This window comes from Balaenoptera physalus (genome assembly GCF_965194825.1).
Source record: "Balaenoptera physalus genome assembly, chromosome: 12".
NCBI classification, from domain to species: Eukaryota; Metazoa; Chordata; class Mammalia; order Artiodactyla; family Balaenopteridae; genus Balaenoptera; species Balaenoptera physalus.
In genome coordinates this window covers 91,227,513-91,245,379 of record NC_138897.1, presented here as the reverse complement: position 1 = coordinate 91,245,379, position 17,867 = coordinate 91,227,513, and the positions used below count along the sequence as shown (strand labels likewise).

The window sequence follows — 17,867 nt, the reverse complement described above, 5'->3', positions numbered from 1 at the left end:
ATAAAGAGTAGTCCCCACTCGCCACAACTAGAGAAAGCCCACGCACAGCAACGAAGACCCAACACAGCCATAAATAAATAAATAAATAAACAAACAAATAGCCATTGTACAGGGACTTCCCTGGTGGTCCAGTGGTTAAGACTCTGTGCTTCCACTGCAGGGGGCACGGGTTCAATCCCTGGTCGGGGAGCTAAGATCCTGCATGCCACACGCATGGTGCAGCCAAAAAAAACCCCAAAAAACAAAAACAAAAAAAACAATGCTGTAAACCAACCCCTCTGTCTACTTCTGAAATATCTCCATCACCCCAAAAGGGGACTCTGAACCCAACAGCACTCACTGCCCATCCTGCCTCCTCGCAGCCCCTGGCAGCCACCAGTTGGCTTTGTCTCTTTGGATTTGCCTGTTCTGGACAGTTCATATAAATGGGATCATACAAAATGTGACCTTTTGTGTCTGACCTCTTGCACTTGGCATGATGTTTTTGAGGTTCGTCCATGTGGTAGCAAGAATCAGTACTTCATTCCTTTTTATGGCTGAAGAATCTCTCATTGTGCTGATGGACATCCACAAAATCATCTTGTAAGTGGCTTCTCAGATGAGGAAACCTAGGCTGCCCAGGGAGGGGGTAGTCACCCGCCCAAATCTGGGAGCACTGGGGTTCAGTAAAGGAGAGGAAGAGGTAAAAACACAGCTGGACGTTTCTAGCTCGTTCTCTCTTTCTCATCCCCCAGCCCCCACCCTGCTCCCAACCTTTTTTTAAAAATTAATTAATTAATTAAATTTTGGCTGTGTTGGGTTTTGGTTGCTGCACGCGGGCTTTCTCTAGTTGCAGTGAGCGGAGTCTACTCTTCATTGCGGTGCGCGGGCTTCACAGGCTCTAGGCACGCAGGCCTCAGTAGTTGCAGCATGCGGGCTCAGTAGTTGTGGCTCGCGGGCTCTAGAGCGCAGGCTCAGTAGTTGTGGCGCACGGGCTTAGTTGCTCCGGGGCATGTGGGATCTTCCCGGACCACGGCTCGAACCTGTGTCCTCTGCATTGGCAGGCGGATTCTTAACCACTGCGCCACCAGGGAAGTCCCCCTGCTTCCAACCTTATCTCGGAGACTGGCCGGGTCAGGAAGCAGCCACGTGGGGAGGGAGCGAGTGGGGGTCCCTTCCACTTGGAGCTGGATACTGAGCAGGAGCCGTGACTGGGGGTCTCCTCTGGTCCCTTGAGCCCCCCAGAGGTGTAGTTTCTCTTAACCCTGACAGAGACAACAGGCAGGTGTGCCCCATTTCAGAGCTGAGCAGACTGATGTCTGCAGAGGCTAGGGGTCTTACCCAGGGCCACTCGGTCTAGGGACCCCTCCTGCCTCTTTTTGGGGACCCCATGCTTCTGTGGCCCCCATCACAGTGTATCCTGCAACGTCTTCACTTACCTTTTCCACCATCTAAAGCTTTGCCCGAAGACAGGTTCCTAGAAGTACATGTTGGTGAATCTTGATTTTTTTCCAGAGCACCGAGGGATACTCACCATCAGAGGCTTGGGGGATGAGACCTTCTTTTGCTAAGCGGACGACCACACACTAACTTATTCCGAATGGAAACTTGGTTTCGGTGACTGGCTCTGCCTAGAGGGGGCTGCCAGGGGCTGTTTCTGGTTTGTGATGATTTGCCATCTTCATAGAGTCACTCAGCAAACCATTTGCTCCCCAGCTTCTTGGAGGAGAGAGACACAAAAAGTGACCCCGGAATGACACAGCCCTGCGTCAAACCTGCCCAAAGCATAAATAACTCTGGTGGGGCTGTGGATGTGTTACTCCTGATTCCAGGGCCAGCCCCTGAGAAAGTCTGGGTGCAGGTCTGTGTCAAAAGAAACAGAAAAGAACAAAAGGAACCCGTGCGTTCTGACCCTGCTGCTTTGGGCTCCGCCGCCTGCCCGTGTTTTAGTGGGCCCAGTTTGGCCCGTTCCTGAGTTTCATGGTCTCCTGACAGTCAGGGTGAAAGTCAATGGGCGGGATCTTTGGTCTAAAAATATAGCTTTTGGTTGCTCACGTCTTTCTGTGCCTCGTTTTCCCCACCTATAAAAGAAGGCAGATCTGTAGAATTCTTCCACAAGTTTTCTTGGGAGAGGCTGGAGGGTGAACTGATGAAAGTCAGCACACATGTGGCCTCCACGTGGGCCTCTTCACAGGTCACCTAGTGGCCATTCCGGTCCCCCGGCCAGTTCAGTGGCCAAGGACCTTTGTCACATACAAATGTGATCTGCCCCAAACACTCTGTGAATCCCTGCTGATTATACCCAATGGCAGGGTTGATGCAAGCCAGATTTGCCTGGTTCAAACCTCAGCTCAGCCACTTTCTGGCTGTGTGACCTTGGGCAAGCCACTTGACCTCTCTGGGCCTGTTTCCTTCTTTGTATATTGGGTGCCCCTGCCTTTTGTTGTGCTGTCCTGAGGACAGATGGGTTAACATGTGAAGTGCTTACACAGCGCTGGACACACAGTACGTGTTACTGTTAACTATCGTTGTCGTTATTATTCTTGGGAGGGTCTCCAGTCCACGGAGTTACATGGTTTGCCCAGAGTTCTCATGCTTTCCCTCCCCCACTCCTCTCCCATCACTCCCTGACCTTGACTTCTAATGCTCTCCCCGCTTCACCACTGCACTCGGCCACACCATTTTTCTCTGTGCTTTTGCAGCACACCAAACTCGATCCGGCCTCTAGACCTTTGCAGTTGCTGTGCTCTGTCCCTGCATCTGTACCCCGTGGGACCCCTTGGCATCACTCAGGGTGCCATCTCAGGCAAACAGCATTGGGCCCAACTCCTGGTTGCTGGGGGCAGGGGAGCGAATCTGGAGATCCCTCTGGAGCTTCCCCTGACACCTCATCGCTGCTGCTCGGAGCGCTGGAGAAGCAGAGCAGAGCCTGCCCGGCTGCAGATGGGAAATTGACACCCAGAGAAGCTCAGACCTGTCTCTGAGTCACACAGCTAGTTGCAGCCAAGGTTCAGACCCCTGGCTGACCACCAAGCCGTCCATTTTGGACTGTGTGTGTGCGTGCGTGTGTGTGTGTTTGTGACTGTGTCTTTTTTCACCCTCTGGGCCTGTCACTGTTACGACCCTGGTTCAGAATACCAATGTGAGGGGGTCATGTTTGCTTTTCCTGAGATGACAAGGACAGAAATATTTTAAAGACAGAGCCTGCCCAGTGGCCATGTCACCCTGGAGACAGGAGGGCCGGGAAGGGACAGGGGCAGCGGCTTCGGTTCACGCCGGGTCCGGGCCGGGGCGGCCATGCCGCCCTCCGGGTGGACGGTCCGGCTGGGAGGAGACGGGTTAAGGACGAGACGCTGGCCTGGAGCTCGCTTTCGCCTGCGAGCGGTGAACAGTGAGGAGGTTTTTCTACCGAGCTATAAAAAGGCCTCCCCGTGTTTCAGCTCCCGGAGTGTCGGCTGGAAGCCCGCCAGGGTTACCATGGCGATGAGGAATTATTACTTACTGCCAAGGCTAGGAGAAAAAGCTCGTACTTTTGGCTTCCCAACGAGAGGAGTGGACTTATGTAATTCCCTGTGTTTATAGGCCCGGAGGGGCAGGAGGCAAGCAGGGATTCTGGGGCCCGACGCCGCGCTTTCACCCTGCTGTGGGTCGGGTGGTCCCGTGGGTGGTCCCTGGGGGACCTCTGCCCACCCCATCCAAGGGGGGGCATCGGGCCGGGGGCCTGGGGCGCCGGGCCGGCTGCAGGGCCCCCCCCAGCCGGGGCGGGAGCCCGCAGTCTCGCGGGAAGGCGGCACGGCTGCTCGGTGGGGCCGCCCCTCTCCCGGGTCAGCCCTGGAGGAAGGATGGGTTTGAGGTTGGACGCGGTGTGTCCTCTGGAAGCCAGCAGAACAATGTGTGTGTGTGGACTCCGCTGACCCACTTGCTGGCACCTTCTACTTCTCTTTCTTTTTCTTTTCTTTTTGTTTTTTCTGTTTTTGTGGGAGAGTTCCTTCAAGTTGTGTTTGGAGCTGACGTGAGCGAGAGGCTGGTCATGTGCTCGGGTAAGAGAAGTTTCCGGGCTTGGCAGTGGGCAGGGAGATGCGGTGTGACCCGGCCGCCCGGAGGGGGGAGAGGGGGCAGAGATTGGGGGCCCCAGATGGCAGGAGGACCGGGACCTGCGCCGGGGACCCCATTTGGTGGTCGACGGGCTTGTGTTCTGACGCCCCAGTTCTGCCCCGGTTCTGCCCCGGCAGGCGGGCGATGGCTGGGGCACAGTGGTCCCTGACGCCTTATCAGAGTTGCTGAAGCCCCAGAAAGGGTGCTGGGCAGGCGGGTGGCCCGGGAGGATGGGAGTGATGCGTGGGGGGCACAGTGCTGCTTTTCTGGAGCCCCCGTACCGTGCGCGTCCCTGCGGGGGAGCGGGCAGGACCAGGGATCTGGTGCTCCTGGCGTCTGTTCATCGGTGTTGGCCCCGGGGGGTGGGTTGGGGGCCTGGGGCTTTTGGGGGCGGGTGCCTCGGTGGCCATGGAGCAGGGGAGGGGGCCAGGTGCAGGCAGCGCTGCGGCTGCCCCGGCGCCCGGCTCCCACCGCGATGGCTCTTGGCTGGGTGCCCGTGTCTGGTTTGAAATCAGCGCCACTGGCCCAGGCTTGCCCAGGGACCTGGCAGCGAGGAGCTCGGATAAACACTGGAAAGTTGGAAGGGCTTCCCGAGCTCACAAGGAGCCCTCAGTTGCAAGCGGAGGGGATGAGGGAGTGATTTGTCCTGAGGTCTGGGTGCGCCGGGGCCGTTGGGAGGCAGCGGGACGTCTCGTGGGGCGTGTGAGCACAGGCCAGGGAGGGCTGGGTTCCCAGACGGCGTGGCTTGGTTGCCACGGACCTGGGTTTGAATCCTGGTTTTGTCCCTTTGTACATTGGGCCTCCCCTGTGCGAACCTCAGTTTCCTTGCCTGTCAAATGGGGCAGTAATAGGGGCCACACAGGTGTGAGGATGAGGTGGGGGGAGGGATGCAACCTCCTGGTTCGCTCTGTGGCCAGACTGCCTGGGTTCACATCCTGGCTGTGTGACCTTGAACAAGTCACTTCACAGCTCTGAGCCTCGGTTTCCCTATCTGGCAAATGGATACTTCATCTGTCTTCTAAGTTGTTGAAAGGCGTAAGGGGGCTAATGAAAGGTCCCTGCCCCACCCCTCACAGACAGGGTGACCTTGGACAGGTCACGGAACCCCACGGAGCCTCAGTTCTCCTGTCCATTCAGGGAGAGCAGCCCACACATTGCCTTGGGGAAAGCTGAAACACACCTGCAGGGGCCTCAAGCGGGCAGGCGTGGGGAGGCTCCGTCAGTGCAGACCACAAGCTTGCATTAAGTTAGTTACATCTTGGTCTCCATCGGTTCTTCTTTTCTTCCCTGTTGAGAGCCCTCCCATTTTATAGAAGTGAAACCCCAGCGAGGTGAGAAGGGTCCCTCCCCAGCCCCAGCCTCAGTCTGCATTTGGACCTGGGCTGCGGTCCCTGGGGCTTCCCCAGTGCGTGCCTATTTCTGCCTCGTCCCTCACCAAGCCTGGGCCAGACACCCTGACAGTGCCTGGCGTGGCTGGGGGCCGGGTGCACAGGGCTGGCTCTCCCGCCGAGGGTGGCAACTGTCCTGTGTTTGTAAGTGACACCGGATGCTGGGCCAGTGGCTGGCTCGGGGCCTCTCCTCTGAGGCCAGCAGGAGCCAGTGGGGAATTCCCCGGTGTCCAGGCTGCCCACTCCAGCTGCCCGCTGTCCCACTGTCCTCAGGCCTCTCCTGGGGACCTCGGGAAAGGCCTGTGCAGCAGAGGATCCCACGAATGTCCCTTTGCTGCCCCCAAGCCCTCAGTGCCCACCTGGGTCAGCCACAGAGCTGTGTTGTTGCCACCACTGCCCTGCCCTGAGGGTCTTGGGGACTCGAATCCCCATCCACTGAGAAAGACAGTCACATGTGGTGGATCAGACCAGAGGTCGCAGAGGAGACCCTTGCGGTGGAACTGTCCTGCGTCGTTGGTGGTGGCCACACGAATCTACACTGAGATAACAGTGCATAGATCTACACACACACACACGCACGCTCACAAGTGAGCACATGTAAACCCCCGAGATCTGAATAAGGCCAGTTGCATCAATGTCAGTTTCCTGGTTGCAGCTATTATAAGGATGATACCATTGGGGGGAGCTGGCTAAAGGGTCCACAGGATCCAGCTGTGTTATTTCTTACAGCTGCATGTGAATCTACAGTGATCTAAAAAGAAAGAGAGCACAGGCTCTGGGGCCTGGCTGTCCTGGGTTTGATCCCAGCGTGCTCCTTTGTAGCTGTGTGAATTACAGCAGGTGGTTTAACCCTGCAGTGCCTCAGTCTTCCTCATCTGTAAAAGGGGGGTAGTGTTTGGTACCTCAGAGGGTTGGCACAAAGATTAGATGTGTTGATTCATGCTAAGTGCTTAGGAAGGTGCTGGCACGTGCTGAGGGGGGAGGGGTGCTGTCATTAGTACTATTATAACCCTGATGTGATGGCTGTGGTTGGCCCCGCACGATCTCATTTCATACCGAAATCAGCCACAGGAAGGGAGCGTGCTGTATGAGCCCCACTTCTCAGAGGATGACACTGAGACTCGGGTCAGGTGACCCCCCCAAGGGCACACAGTTTGTAAGGGCCGGAGCTGGTACTCAAACCCCAAGCCAGAGCCTGTATGTGGAGGTTTTTTGGCTGGGTGACCCTGGGGAGGTTGTTTGCCCTCTCTGAGCCTCGGTCCCCTCCTTCTTCTCTCCCCACTTGTCAGCTGGACAGGGGGCTGGGCTCATGACCTGTGAAAGCCAGAAAGCCTAGACTCTGGGCCCCTTCTCTCACTTCCTGGGCCCACCCAGAGCTCCCACGTCTCAGTCACCTCCTCTGAGGCCTGTCTTTGCAGCCCCACGGTGGGACTTGTTCTCAGCTCTGTCTGTGGGCTCACTCCTGGGGCGGCTGACCTCGCCTTTACTCTGAGCACTTTGACCTCCTGGCTCTGTCCTGTGGGTGCAGCCGTACCTCCTGCTGTTCCCTGTGGTAGGTACTGGTTTCCCTCGGACGCCTTCCTGCCTCTAGCAGTGGTGAGAAGGTCTTCGGGGTGTAACCAGCTCACCCTAGAGTGAGCTGGGTTATCTCCATTGGCACTCAGCGTGAGAAGAGCATTTCTGTCCGGCCAAAGCTGATCCGAGGGTAGACGCTTCTCCAGGGGCTCCTGGGAGAGGGTCAGCAAATGGTTGTGCCCCTTAGAACCGGCTGGTAACTGAGCGTGGGCCCTTGGGCATCCCAAGAGGTCCAGGAAGGGCACGTTCTGTGCTTCAGGATTCTGGAGGGTTTCAGAGTATCCCAGGCTGGAGACACGTGGGTGCCTGTAGGACCCGGGGCGGGGGTCTGAGCTGCTGAGAGGGGCTCCACCGTCATGTTGGAGTGATGGAGGCTTGTGTTGTCAGGGAGGACATCAGTCACAGCTGAGCGTCTCAGGTTCTGGCTTTGCTGGGCAGAGCCTGGAGGGGTGGGGAGTTGGGTGGGGGGGTTAGGGGCGTTCCAGCCCCACGAGCCTCTTTGCTGTTTCTTGGAAACCTCGATCATGGTCCTGCCTCAGGACCTTTGTATTTGCTGTGCTCTTCTTGAGACGCCCTTCTATGAGATCTTCACAGCTTCCTCTCACTGAGCCTCTGTTCAAATGTCACCTCCTGAGAGAGGCCTCCATCTCCCCATAATCACTCCTGCCACCTTGCCACTGTCATTACCTGGGACTTACATATGTCCATCAGCCGTGTCCCCCCAAACCCTCCACGTGGGATTTTGTTCATCTTCGTCACCACTGTGTCCCTGGCACTGGGCACATAGTAGGTGCTTAGCAAACAGTTGTTCCTGACTCAGTGTCCCCCACAAGCTGTGGACCTGGGCCTGTCCCCTCAAGGTGAATGGGGACAGATATGCACACCTGCGAGGGCTCCGGCTAGGGAGACCCGGGCCCCTCGAGCTGGAATTCATGGTGAGCTCACCTCCCTGCACCCCAGACGTTCTGCTCCCAGGGGTTGAGAATGCATTTGGGGGCATTCTTGGAAAACTAGAGTCCTTGGAAAAGCAGTAATGGTATGTTTGCTCAGGAGTGCCCCGTAGGAACCCACCAAGCATCCCCAGAAAGTCTGCACCTCCTAGATAGTCAGAGAGGTGGGGCTGGTGAGCAAGGAAAGTGGTGGGGGGGCCCTGAGGGGTCCAGGGTGCAGGGGAGGGGTGCTGACAGCATCTGCTTCATGTGCTGAAGACTGACCAGGTGGGACGGGCATTCTGCACAGCTTAGCGTATTGAGTCCTTCCAACAACCCTATGATGGGGGCCCTGAATCACCCTTTCCAGATGAGGTACAGAGAGGGCAAGCAGCTTGCCCGAAGACACACAGCCACAGGCACTCAGTACTCAGAGGCGTAACAGGTAGTGGTGCATGTACACACTGCTGTATTTAAAATAGATAACCCACAAGGACCTACTGTATAGCACAGGGAACCCTGCTCAGTACTCTGTAATAACCTAATTGGGAAAAGAATTTGAGAAAGAACAGATACATGTATATGTGTAACTGAATCACTTTGTTGTACACCTGAAACTAACACAACATTGTTAATCAACTCTACTCCAATATAAAATAAAAAGTTTAAAAAAATAGGTAGTGGCGTTTCCTATGCAGTTGTTTCTGTGCCCAGGGCGCTGCTCAGCTCTTTGAGATGATTTTATTTCATCCTCAGAGTCGCTTTGGCCATCCCTGTCTCAGAGGACAGTGGCACAGCTGTAGAGAAGGCAGGATTGGAACCCAGGTTCTGTCGGGGACCCTCCTCAGAGCAGGTGCTATTTTCCAGGGATCTGGCTCAGACCTGGGAAAGGGCCCACTTCCCAGTCTGAGAGAGCCTCCGAGGCCTGGAGATGCCCGAACTCTTCTGGAAGGCTGGGAGTCGGTTTCTCAGCGCAGCTCTGAAGCTGGAAGGCAGGAGGGGCTGCCTCCTACCCCCCCAAGTCGTGGATTTACATGACAATGAGCCCTTTGTGCCTGGGTCCGGCCTCCTTCCCAGGCTAATAACATAATTCCAGGCCTGTGATGTCATAATGGCCCTTTCTGTGCTGAGGTGGGAGGCTGGGTGGGCAGCTGTGGGAGCAGCACCAGGGGTGGTGATTATCAGGGGGCAGAGGCTCTCGCCTTCCAGGACCCCCTTTCATCCTTCAGGAGGTGGGATTTGCTCCCATTTGACGCAGGAGCAAACTGAGACTCTGGGGTTTGTGTCCTTCCCCGCCCCCCCCCACCCCCACCCCCTCAACAATGCGGAACCACTTCTTGGCCTGTGAAGTGGGAGTGAGTCATCAGCGGTGGGCCCTCTCCTGGAGGCGTGGGCGTGAGAGCCTTTTGCTTCCTCTAAACGGGAGGGAGGCCCTTGTGCCCTGCTCAGAGAAAATGGGTTCAAACCCTGGGCATGTGGCTTTACTCTCTGCACCTCAGTTTTCTCATCTGCTTAATGGGGATTGTGCTGGGCCTTGGCCGTCGGGCCGAACAGGGAGTGAGCTCTCAGTAGGTGGGCAATCAGAAAAAAGCTGAGGCCAGTGTAGTGGGGTGAATGGAGGCCCCCAAAACACATGTGCACCTGTTAATACCCAGCCCATCTAAATGTGACCTGCTTTGGAAAAAGGGTCTTTGCAGATGTGTCTTGAGATGAGGTGATCCTGGGTTACCTGGGTGAGCCCTAAATTCAGTGACCAGTGTCCTTACGAGAGACAGAAAGAGGAAGAGGACACACAGAGGAGGGGTGGCCGTGTGAAGATGGGCAGAAACCGGAGGGATGCAGCTACAAGCCAAGGAATGCCTGGAGCCACCAGGAGCTGGAAGAGGCCAGGAAGAATCCTTCCCTAGAGGCTTTGGAGGGTGTGGCTCTACAGACACCTTGATCTCAGACTTCTGGCCTCCAGAGCAGTTAGAGAATAAATTCCGGTGGTTTTAAGCCACCCGGATTGTGATGATTTGCTTACAGTGGATCTAGGGAAACTAAGACCGCAGGTGGTCCCCAGTCTTTGGAGGTTGGGAGAGCTCTCCCTGGGAGGGGCTTGTGTGATGCCTTTCCCCAGCCAAGCCTGAGGGCCCAGGACAAAGTGAGGTGGTTGGGTGCCCAGCGGTGTGCGGAGCCCCATCTGAGGAACCTGGAGCCCGCCTCCCTCACTCAGAAGCCAAATCCACAAATTCCGGAACCCGCCCATTGCCTGCTGCTACCTCTCCCGCCCCTAAGGATGTGGCCCAGGACCACGAGGCTCCCTGGTTCCACGCTGGACCCCTCCCCAAGCCCAGAATGCCCATTCCCCACATGCCTGGCAGCTCACCTAGCACCCAGATTGCAGCCATCCCCCAGCAAGCTGCCTCATTTGCCAGGTGCCCTTGAGAAGTGGATACACCAAGGCTCAGCGAGGGCAGGCTACCTGGAGAAGGCCACACAGCCCCTCCGTGGTGGTGACGGCCTTCAGAGTTCCAGTCATGGCTAATGGATGGGCTGGCATTGCAGCTCCCAGGAGGGAGGGATCAGAGTCCTGGGACACCTTGAAAATGGAGCAGGCAGTGTAGATGTGGATCAGTTTCTGGGACACGTTGGCCCAGTGTAGATGACACCCTGAAATCTGGCTTTACGTAGATCCTGTCTTGGCCTCAGTTTCTCTGTTTACAAAGTGGTCTTTGGGCTTCAGCTCAGAGCCTGGAATTTTGCTCTTAGAGTGTTTGTAGATGTAACAAGCATTTATTGAGCGCCTGCTGTGTGCAGCATGCTGGGGCTCAGTGATGGACAAAACAGATGTGGTTCCTGCTTTCATGGACCTTGTATTTGGGCTTGTGTGGGGATGGGAAATAAGGCAGCAGGACTTTGGCAATGAGGATTCCAGGTCCTGATAAGGGCCGGGGGCTGGGGTGGAGGCAGGGATGCCGCCTTCCCCTTCCCCTTCTGAGGCCTGGGGTCGGTGGTCTGCGGCAAGCTCTGGGGGCTGGCTGGTTAGACATGGAGATGGCCGCGGCCCATCTGCGGTGATCCATGGTCGCCTCCAGCTGGCAAAACTTGACCTGGACCCATGAGCGGTGATGTTGGGTGTGACACCTGGAGCCTGGCAGGGTAGATGGGTCTCCCCCAGCCTGAGCAGGGTGGCAGGGGCACAGAGGTGATGGGTCCCATCACACATTGGATAAGAGGTGGACGCCGGAGAGGGCTTGCCTGGGTTTGCACCCAGGCTGTGCCACTTGCTTGCTGTGTGACCTCAGACCAGTTACTTAGCCTCTCTGTGCCTCAGTCTTGCCTCTCAGGGATGTTGGGATGATCCGATGAACTGATGCCAGCGAGTAGCGTGTTGGGGATTGGCTGTGATCATGAGTGCGAGGTGCTCACCTTGGATCTAATATAGTGACTGCTTAGAACCTGGGAGCTAGAAGCCGTGTTTGTTAATCTTTCCCTGGCGCGTTCCTATCTGTGGGACATTGGACAGGCTTCTTTGCTCCCAGACCCTCAGTCTCTCTGTCTTTGAAATGGGAGCCGGCACAAGTCTGTGGCCGCATGGAGGCCGGGAGGAAAGGGATGGTGGAAATTAGCATTTATGGGGTTGAGGGGGGTGGGGTCAGGATCTCCACCTGCTGGTTCAAGCCTTGGCCACCTTCCAGGCCAGGAGCAGCTGCCCGTTTTACAGCCCAGGGAACTGAGGCCCCAGTGGGAATGGGACCCATGGCATGATGGTAGGTGGGTGCAGCCCTCTTGGCCTCCTGGCTGCAGACAATGCCTGCCTTCTGGCCTGGCTGGGGCTGCTGGGACCTGCTCAAGCTGGCCTCTGTTTATCAGCACATTCAGTTCAGGGTAGCAGATGTTCAGAGAGAGAGAGAGAGAGAGAGAGAGGAAGAGTGCGGGAGAGAGAGGGAGACAAGTGCACTCGGGATGTTACTCCAGAAACTGAGGCTGGAGGCTAAATTTACTGCGCAGGGCAGTGTGGGTGGGGTGTGCCTGCGGCTGAGGAGTGACCCAGATCTGAGTCAGCCAGGAGGGGCACCTTTATCTGCAAAGCCGCTGTCTGCTGTATCCCCATCAGAGCCACTGATGGCTCAGGACTGGGCTGGGAGACGCCACTTCTTCTGGGTGAGAGACAGGGCAGGCGTGTCCCAGGCTCCTTCCTCCTACGTTGAGTCTGGCCCGGGCTCCATCTCAGTTCTCCTTGCCTCCTTCTGGCTGGCTTTAGACCTCTCCCTACCTGTACAGGTGAGGAGACCAGAGGGTGGAGGAGATCTGATTCTGGGGAGATTTCATGAGGCTTAGAAGTTGGGCTTTAGGGCGTTGCTATCGTAGGTCTCTTGGTTGCAATTGTCAGACTCCCTGCTTCTCCTGTATTTAACACAAAAGGCTCAGGTAAGCTTCAGGCACGGTTGGATCTAGGGGCTCAGGTGACGAGGTGCTTTTCCTCGTCCAGTCCCTGGTAGCACAGCCTCATCCCAGCTCAGCGGCCCCAGTGGAAGGTAAGCCTGTTGTTCCCCGTATTCCAGCAAGTCTTGGGAATGAACTTTTATCAGCTCAGCTTGAGAGTTGAGCCCCTCCCAAATCAATCACTGCAGCTGGTGCTGCTGTGACTGGTGCTGATTGGCCAGACCTGGGAGGCGGGGTCAGCCTCCCCCAAGGCCAGGACTGAGGGCTGCAGGAGGGTTGGTGGCCCAAGGACGCTGGCGTTTGGTTTGCCATGGACAGCTCCGTGTGTTGGAGATGAGCCAGCCCCCCCTTTCACAGCCAGTGTGTGTCCTGTTGGGGTTAGGGTGGTGTCACTGATGGGTAAGTGGCCCAGCCCCTCCCACTCCCTGTTGTCATTAGGGGCCTCCCGGGCCCCGCCTGCAGCCTTTGCCCAGGTCGGACACTCGCCATCCCCCCTCCCTGAAGCTCCCCGGGCTTTGCTGGACCCTCTCTTGTGGCTCCCAGCTGACCACACGTCAGAAGCCACAGGTCACATCCTGGCAGTGCAAGGGCTGGATTTGGATGTCAGACTGATTTATTGCATTGGGTTTATAGTCAGTGTTTTTGTTTTTTTTAAAAGATTTTTTTTTTTTGATGTGGACCATTTTTAAAGTCTTTATTGAATTTGTTACAATATTGCTTCTGTTTTATGTTTTTGTTTTTTGGCTGCGCGGCATGCGGGATCTCAGCTCCCCCACCAGGGATTGACCCCACACCCCCTGCATTGGAAGGCGAAGTGTTAACCACTAGACCGCCAGGGAAGTCCCCGAGTCAGTGTTTTTTAAATAAAAATTGCAAATTGAGGGATGTCTCAAAATCAGACTTTCTTCTCCTGAAAGAATTGGAAGCTGTGATCCCCTGGGCCACCCCCTTCCTGTGCCCTTTCACATGGACGCGCGCGCGTGCGCGCGCACACACACACACACACACACACACACACGCATGCACGCACGCACGCAGCCCCACCTGCCCCTCCTCGTCGCCTGAGGGTATTGCAGGCCAGGCTGGTGGAAGTGCACAGTCCTCCTTTCTCTCTCCGCCTCCCTGCTTCCGGCCTGGGACCCTCTGCCCTGGAGCCTTTTTGATTCTCCTCCCTCCCTGAACCGATCATCAAATCCCAGGGGCACTCTTGCCGCTCCTGGGCATGGAAGCCGTTGGCTGTCTGGAACTCCTGGCTGCAGGGCTGGAGGACCTTTTGGATTCCTGATCTCTCCTCGTCATCAGACACTCATCAACGAAGGCCCTCGGGCTAATTCAGTGGCCTGGTTGCGTCCACATTTGGACAGAGCTGATCAAAGTGGATCCTTCCTCCCTCGGCCTGGGCGTCTGGGTGGCAGTAGGGGCCTCCCAGCCAGGCCTGTGGGAGGTGGGCCTGCAGGGGTCCAGACTGGTGGTTTGCTGGGGGTCCGGGACGGGGGGATGCATGGGAGGGCGGTTGGTGAGTGGGTGGGCTCCTGGGGTAGAGCAGCTATTCTTAGCAGCAGAAACATTTGTCCTTGTTCACATGTGGTGGAGGACGTCCCCCAGAGATCTGCCCTGAAATATTAGGGATGACCCCATAAATTCTTCGGAAAGCCGTCCTTGAGGGCTTGTGTGTGTGGAGGAGGCGTTTCCGGCAGCTGCACAGCTGTGGACACGTTTGCCAGATGTTGGTGCAGGGGAGTTGGTGGGAACCCAGGGGCTGCCGCCCTCACCCTCGGGGTCTCTGCACTGGCTGTGAGCCGTGGGGTGGAGACCGCAGTCTAGCGGGCATTGAGAGAGCTGCTTTGGGCCTGGCCTCGGGTTTCAGGGTCCAGGGGCCCATCTCAAGGGGCAGAGAGTTTCTGGTCAGCCCTTCCCTGGGTCCAGGCCATCTGGTTGGAAGCGGCTGGTCAGTGGAGACTTCTGAGGGACCAGAGCTGTGAGGCACCGGTCTTCAGGCCCAGTTGTGCCCCGTGGCCATTGGGTGCTGACGTGAGATGGGCTGAGACCGGCCCTTGACTGTGGTCCCACTCAGCCCTTGGCTGTGAGGGGCTGCTGAGGGCTAGGCAGCACCCTTGGCCACACTGTCTTTTTTCATGGGGGCTGCTCTGACAGTGGGAACCACCACAGAGCAGCTGGGTGCTCTTAGCTAGCAATCAGGGAGTCCTCCCTGGAGGAGGTGTGTGTGTGTGTGTGTGTTCAAAATTTAAAGAAAAAAATTTTTAACTGTGGCACAACACACATAACAGAAAGCTGACCATCTCGACCATTTTTAAATGTACAGTTCAGTAGTGTTTAGTATGTTCACACTGTTGTGCAACCATCCTCATCATCCTCTCCAGAACTTTTTTTATCTTGCAAAACAGAAACTCTGTGCCCATTGAACACGAACTCCCCCTATGCCTCCCCCAGGCCCTGGCACCCTCCCTTTTACCTTCTGTGACTCTGACTCCTCTGGGCACCTCATTTGGGCGGAATCTACAGTGTTTGCCGTTTTGTGTCTGGCTTATTTCACTTAGCAGAATGTCAAGCGCTGGGTTCTGTGGCCTCTTTTCTCTTCGGTTGTTGGTTCAGTCCCACCCAGGCAGCCAAGTGGATGGACCCAGGAACCCAGCCCCTCATCCTTTAGAATCCCAGGGTCCTCCTGGGGACCCCCTTCATAGGCGCAACCCCCATCCCAGCCTCAGGGCAGGGGGTTAATCGGTTTGCCCAGGTCACACAGCCGCCGCCCAGACACCAGCCTCTTCTCTGTGTCCCCCCCGCTTCCCTCTGCAGAGAAAATTGCCGTTTGGAAGGCCAGATGGAGGAGCCGGGTCTAATGGAAACCACGTCCCTCCCGGGGTGCCCAGAACTTAATGAGGAAGAGCCAGGAAAAATCCGGCGTAATGTTTGTGAAATACCCCAGAGGGAGGTCGCGTCACAAGGCAAGGGTTCTCGTGCGGAACCCTGTGACCTGGTGTGCCAGGAGGTTTGTCAGGGCTGTGGTTTCTCTCTCAGCCTCTCTCTCTCTTCCTTTTAAAATTAAAAGGGGAAAAAAGAAAAAGAGTCACAGAGGAAGTGATTTTGAGCAGATCTTGCCCTGGCAGGGAAGCAGGGCCGGGCGGCTGAGCTGGCCGCAGCCCAGCGGACACAAACGTACCAATTAAATTGGAAACAGAAACGGGCCTCCTTGACAGCTCCAACCAGCGCCGCATCCCTGCTTGCTTTGGGAGGGGGCATGGGGTGTGCGGGGCCTGGGCTGGCAGTTTTGCGGATCAGAATGACGCCTGGCTGCTTTCTGGCTGTGTGACCTTGGGCAAGTGAGTTCACCTCTCTGAGCCTCGGTTTCCTGATCTGTTGAACGGGGACAGTCATGTTTGGTGAGGGCAATCAGATTCTTCCGGTGAGTGGGTGCCTGTGGATGAGATAGATCCTGCCGGTAGCAAGGGGCGGGTATGAGGAACCCGGGAGGGCTTCTCGAAGCAGAATCAGAGGCAGGGGGTGGGCGGAGGTTCTCCCAGTGGCTGGGGATCCTTTTTCAGGGAGGTAAGAGGTGGAGCAGGTGCTGGGGGCATGTTTTTCCCTGGAAGGTTTTTTTTTTTTTTTTCTTTTTTCTTCTTCTTCTTTTTTTTTTTTGTTGGCCGAGCCGTGCAGCTTGCAGGATCTTCGTTCCCCGACCAGGGATCGAACCTGTACCCCGTATAGTGGAAGCGCAGAGTCCTAACTACTGGACCGCCAGGGAAGTCCCTTCCCTGGAAGGTTTGATGCAGGATGTGGCGTTTGGGGGTCTCTCCTCCATGGTCTCCCAGCCAGGCTGCAGCGGCATTTCTGTCCCGGGACCAGGTTGTCCTGGTGCAGCTGGAGCCCATCCCCGCGTGGCCGCTGGGCTCAGCGCAGGCCACTATGCCCACCTCCCCAGACGCTTGGACCACGTGGGCCAAGCGATCCAGCTGAGGAGGGCGGAGTCTGGCCATGCACCACCAGCCTGCTGACCCTCTTTGGGCCTCAGTTTCCCATCTGTAACAAGAGGGCAGTGAGTGAGATGTCATGTAGACAAGGTCTCAGGGCTGGGAAGAGCAGCCCCCCCTTCTCCTTGTTTCCAGACTGCGAGGCCCTGCTCACCCCGGGAAGCACCCACTGCTTTTTCTGTTTTCAGGTGTGGGTGTCCCTGGTCTCACCTCCTAATTAGGGACTCACTCTACCATTTGGTCGGCTCACCTCCCCCAGCCTCAGTTGGCTCATCTGCAAAGTGGGGATAGTCAAGGTAACTACCTCTGCCAGTAACATCATCACTATCGTGGCTGTTACCTTGCCTGCCTCCCTCCCTCGTCCCAGTTTTTGGAGCAGCGCAGGGTAGTAACAGCCACAGCTCTTGTTTTGGGGACTCGTTTATGGCTGTTGAACTTCCCGTAGATCTTTTCCCAATGAATCCTCTTTCCACTGGCCCTTGGAAGAGAGTTTTACAGATGGGACAATAAAGCCCAGAGAAGTCGGGACTGTGCCCAAGGTCACACAGCTACATCGAGGCAGAGTTGGGATTTGAACCCATTTGGTCACTTCCCACACGTGGGAGCCCTTTGGCCACTTTCCGCACGTAGCAATGCGCGGGCCGGAGGTGGCTTGGTGGAGAGGGTACATCTCTAGGATTAGGGCGGCCTGCTGGAGGGTACCACCTTTCCTTAGTGACTGAGGGGCTGTGACAGCCCACAGCCTCCAGGGCTCCTACTATGCATGTGATACCAGGTGGGGCTCAAACTGCAGGTCAGGAGCTCAATCTGGGGGCGGGGAGACAGCGAGCAAACAGACGGTGGTTGTGCATGGCGTTGGGCCCACGGGATCGGCAGGAAGAGAGAGGCTCGTGGGGGCCCAGGCTGGCAAGTTGGAGTTGGGGTAGGGTTCTCGGGAAGTGATGGTGGAGGTGAGGGCTCCAGCCAGCCAGCCAGGCCGGACGGAGAAGGGGAACGGCGCCCTTGGCCTTTGAGTACCATTGGCCAGGCTGGGGATAGAAACGAACATAGCTGACCAGGAGAGGGTGTGTCCATCCCATGTGGGTAGCTCCTGCCCGCCTCCAGCCTGTCATGCCCCTAAGTGATTTTGTTGTGGGAAAATACACATACGATTTACCATTTGAACTATATTAAAGTGTACGGTTCGTCGGCATGAAGTAGAGTGAGTGGTGTGTCACCATCACCACTGTCTTGTGCTAAAACATGTCCATCACCCCAAGGGAAACCTAATACCCATTAATAGTCGCTCCCCATGCTCCCCTCCCCCAGCCCCTGGCAGCCACCAGCCTGCATCTGACTTGATTGATTTGCCTCTTCTGGACATTGCACATAAATGGCATCCTTCACCATGTGGCTTGGCATAATGTTTTCATGGTTTATATGCCCCTTTTTATGGCTAAATAATATTCCAATGAATGGATGGACCACATTCCATTTATCTACTCATC

At 56.5% G+C, this 17,867-nt stretch overlaps 1 protein-coding gene across 26 annotated transcripts in view; it reads left to right on the top strand.

The window, feature by feature from the left end:
* The window catches only part of NCOR2 (nuclear receptor corepressor 2), a 222,354-nt gene that overhangs the window by 43,686 nt on the left and 160,801 nt on the right, over window positions 1–17,867 (top strand). Inside the window, exon 1 of one of the 26 annotated variants that reach the window (XM_082418142.1) lies at window positions 3,576–4,019. The exons of the other annotated variants lie outside the window; for them this stretch is intronic. The gene's annotated coding sequence lies outside the window, so the exon portion shown is untranslated. Of the gene's footprint in view, window positions 1–3,575; window positions 4,020–17,867 lie in introns of those variants that run through there. 26 annotated transcript variants of the gene reach the window in all.